The following is a 6000-nucleotide window of genomic DNA, read 5'->3' as shown; positions in this document are numbered from 1 at the left end:
TTATCCAAGGGAAGGTGCTCTGGAACCAAACAACATCATGCTAACAGCATATGGGGGAACTGTGATTTGACAGCTAGGAACAACCCAAATCAGAGAGACACACAAAGGAAAAGATGTTAACTGTATGTTCTACGTCACAGAAACAGATGGTCCAGCTATCCTGGGGTTGAGCAGTTGTGAAGAGCTGCAGATTATCTCAGTAAACCATAAGGTGAAGGAGGTAACACTGAGGGTTGAAGATAGTACACCCATTGAAAAGTGCCCTCCGATCAGAAGCAAAGAAGATCTGGTACAAATGTACCCAGAGTGTTTTGAAGAGACTGTTGGATGCTTTGAAGATTTTGAGTATCACATCTTAATTGACCCAGCGATGAAACCAGTGATTCATCTCCCACGTAAAGTATCAGTAGAACTAAAAGGAAAGCTTGAAAGAGAGCTCTAAGAAATGGAAAAAAAGAAGGCCAGAGTCACAGAGCCTACAGATTGGATAAATTCCATCGTGGTGAGAGAGAAGCCAAATGGACGGCTAAGAATTTGCCTAGATCCCAAAGATCATAACCAAGCAATAAAAAGGGATCACTACCCTATTCCCACACTGGAAGAAATCAGACTAGTACTGGCAGGGGCAAAAGTTTTCAGCAAGCTTGATGCCAGAAATGGCGACTGGAATGTGAAGCTAGACGCAGAATCTTCACTGTTGACAACATTCAACACATCCTTTGGACGTTACAAATTCCTGCGCCTACCCTTTGTCCTCAAAGTGAGCCAGGATGTGTTCCGACAGAAAGTAGACGAGACATACAGGGGATGCAAAGGAGCAGCTGGCATAGCTGATGATATACAGATATATGGTGTAGATGGAAAAGATCATGACAACCATCTACATGAAGCGATGGAGAGAACCAGAAAAGCTGGGGTTAATCTAAACGCAGACAAATGCATTGTGAAAGTAACAGAATGCCAGTTCTTCGGAATGGTGTACACACCTAACGGAGTTAAGCCGAGCCCTGAAAGAATCTCAGCCCTCTTGGGGATGGAATTCCCAAGAGATAAGAGAGAGTTGAGAAGTTTCCTTGGTTTGATACAATATATGAGCTCCTTTATTCCACACATGTCACAACACACAGCAAACCTGCGGGAGCTGATGAAATAAGATGTAGTACCAGTGGTCAGAGTCACATGACAGGAAAAGGTAGTATGCAAGGAGACATGTCTGTCGTACTATGACAGAAAGAAACCTGTCACTCTGCAAGTAGATGCTTCCACAAAAGGATTGGGAGCAGCCCTGGTACAAGAGGGAAAACCAAAAGCATTTGCGTCCAAAGCTCTGACATCAGCTGAGACAACATAGAGAGAGAGCTTTTGGCAGTCTTGTATGGATGTGAGAAGTTCCACACATATCTCTATGGGAGGAAGTTCACAGTGGAGAGTGCTCATCATCCACTGGAGCAGATCTACAAGAAAAATCTATGTAAAGCACCAGCAAGACTGCAGAGGTTACTCTTGAGGCTTCAGAGTTATGATTTCACTCTGAAATATAAGCCAGGAAGAGACAGGGTACTGGCAGACACCACATCTCAGTTGTCACCACAGGAGAAATCTGAGATAGAAGATCTAGGCATAAAGATTCATCACCTAGTGAATGTAACACTACCAAAACTGAGTCAAATTAGTGATGAGACCAGCAAAGATTTGGAGTTACAGATGCTATCTCCGCAAGTGATCCAGGGATGGCCTGGTAGGATACAGCACATACACAGTCAGTAATATGGCAGTACTGGTCTATCAGAGATGACATCTCACTAGAAGAAGGTGTTCTGCTGGCCGATCCAGAATAATCATACCTAAAACAATGCAGGAAGAACTTCTCCAAAAGATACACCAAGACCATTTGGGAATGGAGAAGTGTAAGCTCAGAGCCAAATCAGCTGTGTACTGGATAGGCATATACAAAGATATCGAAAATATGGTGTCTACATGCAATGTATGTCAGAAGTACAGAAACTCCCAACAGAAAGACGAGATAATAGCTACTGAAGTACCACCCAGAACATGGCATACTGTAAGAGTCGATTTATTCACACATAATCAAGAATGGTGTCTCATAGTCGCAGACTACTGCTCAAAATTCCCTTTTATCCGGAAGATGAAAGACTTGAGAGCTACGACGATAATCTCAGCAGTACGAGTTCTGTTTACTGAGCAAGGGATTCCTGAAAGGTTAATATGTGACAATGGCACCCAATTTACATCCAGAGAATTTAAGGAATTCGCTGACCAGTATGGGTTCAACACCATCACCTCATCACCACACTACCCACGGGGACACGGATTTATAGAAAGACACATCTAGACGGTCAAAAGAATACTTGTGAAATGCCAAGAGATGAAGGAAGACCCAAACCTGGCCTTATTGTCACTCCAATCCACACCTCTCAAGGCTGACATGAAATCACCTGCAGCTGTTAAATGGAAGAAAATATAAGACAACTGTGCCAAGCAAAATGCATCCTTCAAGTGACCAGGAGGAAGTGAGATAACAACTCACTGAAGCACAGGTAAGAGGAGAGCAACACTTCAACAAATATGCTAAATCCCTACCCGAGCTGTTGAAAGGACCAACTGTACACGTACAGGATCCAATTATGAAAACCTGGAGCCCAGCAAAAGTTGTTAGTGAAGCTGAGACTCCAAGGTCATATATCATTGAAACCGAAACTGGTAACCAAATGAGAAGGCACAGAATCCATATTCAACCTACACCTGAGCTGGAACAACAGAAAAGCCCATCAACAACACTGAAAACATCACTATCCAGCGAGACAACATTAACAACATCACCAGCAAGTGACACAACATCATCTGTACAGTGTGCCAACTCACCACTGAGAGCAACAAATGCCAAATTTACAAGATGGAGGCACAACATCTTACCACCCAAGCGATACCGTGAATAATTTTATTTTTAAATACACGCTATAAAAAACTCAAAAAGGGGTTCAGATTATTTCTACAAGTTAGATGATAATCTTCTTTATTTATATTTACAGTTATATTTATATAGGGGTATTATGTTTTAAAGAAAGAGGGCTGTTATATATGTAGATATTGTTATACTATCTGTAAAGTGTTAGGAACTAATTTGCCAGGAACTAGTTGTTATGTTTAAGTGTTCCAGTGGGGGACCTCATTCATGGCTGCACTGGGGAGTCATGCTATATCTAACACAAGAACCAGTTCAACCAGGTTCTGCAGTACAAAGTGTGGTGCTGAAATAAACCAGACTGACTCCAGCCTTTTTCCAAGATTAAAGTGTGATTCTTTCCAACATCTGGGAACCAGAAACAACATAAACCCTGGTTCAATGAACAGTGCAGGAGGGCATACCAGGAGCAGCATCAGGCATACCTAAAAATGAGGTGCCAGCCAGATGAAGCTACAACACTGGACTACTTGCATGCCAAACAGCAGAAGCAGCATGCAATAGACAGGGCTAAGTGATCCCACAACCAACAGATCAGATCTAAACTCTGCAGTCCTGCCACATCCAGTCGTGAATGGTGGTGGACAATTAAACAATTGTCAGGAAGAGGAGGCTCCACAAATATCCCTATCCTCAATGATGGGGGAGCCCAGCAATCAGTGCAAAAAACAATGCAGAAGCATTTGCATCCATCTGAAGCCAGAAGTGCCGAGTGGATGATCCATCTCGGCTTCCTCCTGAGGTCCCCCAACAGATGCCAGTCTTCAGCCAATCCGATTCACTCCATGCGATATCAAGAAAAGGCTGAAGGCACTGGACTGCAAAAGCTATGGGCCCTGACAACATTCCGGCAATAGTACTGAAGACTTGTGCTCCAGAACTAGCCACACCCTGAGCCAAACTGTTTCAGTACAGCTGCAACACTGGCATCTACCTGGCAATGTGGAAAATTGCCCAGGTATGTCCTGTGCACAAAAAGCAGGACAAATCGAACCAGGCCAATTACCGCCCGATCAGTCTACTCCCGATCATCAGCAAAGTGATCGAAGGGGTCGTTGACAGTGCAATCAAGTGCCACTTGCTCATCAACAACCTGCTCAAGGATGCTCAGTTTGGGTTCTGCCGGGGCCACTCAGCTCCTGACCTCATTACAGCTTCGCTCTAAACATGGCTAAAAGGGATGACCTCCAGAGGTGAGGTGAGAGTGACTGCCCTTGACATCAAGGCAGAATGAATACTGTGTGTAGTTTTGGTCTCCACATTTAAGAAAGGATATACTTGCACTGTAGGCAGTGCAGAAAAGATTTACTAAATTGGTCCCTGGGATGAGGGGGTTGTCCTATGATGAGAGGCTGAGTAAATTGGGCCTATATTTTCTGGAGTTTAGAAGAATGAGAGGTGATCTAATTAAGACATACAAGATTCTGAAAAGGCTTGATAGGGTAGAAGCTGAGAGATTGTTCCCACTGGTCATGGAATCTAGAACATGGGGACACAGTCTCAGGATAAGGGGCCAATCATTCAGGACTGAGATGAGGAGAAATGACTTCACTCCAAAGGGTTGTGAATCTTTGGAATTCTCTACCCCAGAGGGTTGTGGAAGCTCCATCATTGAATACATTGAAGGCTGGGATAGATTTTTGTTCTCGCAGGAAATCAAGGGATATGGGGAGCAGGCAGAAAAGTGGATTTGAAGCCCAAGATCAGCCATGATCATATTGAATGGTGGAGCAGACTCAAAGGGCCATATGGTCTACTTCTGTTCCTATTACTTGTGTTCTTGTGATCTTGTGATCAAGGAGCACTAGTGAAACTGGAGTCAATGGGAATCAGGGGGAAAACTCTCCACTGGTTGGAGTCATACCTATCACAAAGGAAGATGGTTGTGGTTGCTGGTGGCCAATCATCTCATGCGCAGGACATCACTGCAGGAGTTCCTCAAGGTAGTGTCCTAGGCACAACCATCTCAGCTGCTTCATCAATGACCTTCCCTCAATCATAAGATCAGAAGTGGGGATGTTTGCTGATGATTGCACAATGTTCAGCACCATTTGCGACTCCTCAGATACTGAAGTAGCCCATGTCCATATGCAACAAGACCTGGACAACATCCAGGCTTGGGCTGATGCGTGGCAAATTATATTCATGCCACACAAGTGCCAGGCAATGACCATCTCAAACAAGAGAGAATCTAACCATCTCCCCTTGATGTTCAGCGACATTACCATCACTGAATACCCCACTATCAACATCCTCGGGGTCACAATAAATGCTGTGGCTACAAGAGCAGTACAGAGGCTTGGAATTCTGTGACGAGTAACTCACCTCCTGACTCCCCAATGCCTGTCCACCATCTACAAGGCACAAGTCAGGACTGTGTTGGAATACTCTCCACTTGCCTGGAGGGGTGCAGCTCCAATAACACTCAAAAAGCTCGACACCATCCAGGACAAAGCAGTCTGCTTGATTGGCACCCTATCCACAAACATTCACTCCCTACACCACCAACGCACAGTGGTAGCAGTGTGTACCATCCACAAGATGCACTGCAGCAACTCACCAAGGTTCCTTCAACAGCACCTTCCAAACCCACGACCTCTGCCACCTAGAAGGAAAGGGCAGCAGATGCATGGGAACACCACCACCTACAAGTTCCCCTCCAAGTTACACACCATCCTGACTTGGAACTATATCACCGTTCCTTCACTGTCACTGGGTCAAAATCCTGGAACTCCTTTCCTAACAACACTGTGGGTGTACCTACACCCCAAGGACTGCAGCGATTCAAGAAGGCAGCTCACCACCACCTTCTCACGGGCAATTAGGGATGGGCAATAAATGTAGGCCTAGCCAGCGACGCCCGCATCCCATAAATGAATTTTAAAAAAGACTTAATCAAGTCAAGAAGCTCTGCGAAAGTGTGATATTCAGGCTGACCCTCAAAGTATCTACTGAAGCATTCACAGCTTCCATTCCAAAAGCCATCAGTTTCCTTAGAACCTCCTCCTCCCACCTTT

This window comes from Heterodontus francisci, chromosome 4 (assembly GCF_036365525.1).
Source record: "Heterodontus francisci isolate sHetFra1 chromosome 4, sHetFra1.hap1, whole genome shotgun sequence".
NCBI lineage: Eukaryota > Metazoa > Chordata > Chondrichthyes > Heterodontiformes > Heterodontidae > Heterodontus > Heterodontus francisci.
The sequence above is the reverse complement of the archived record's forward strand: the minus strand, read 5'-3'. Positions refer to the sequence as shown.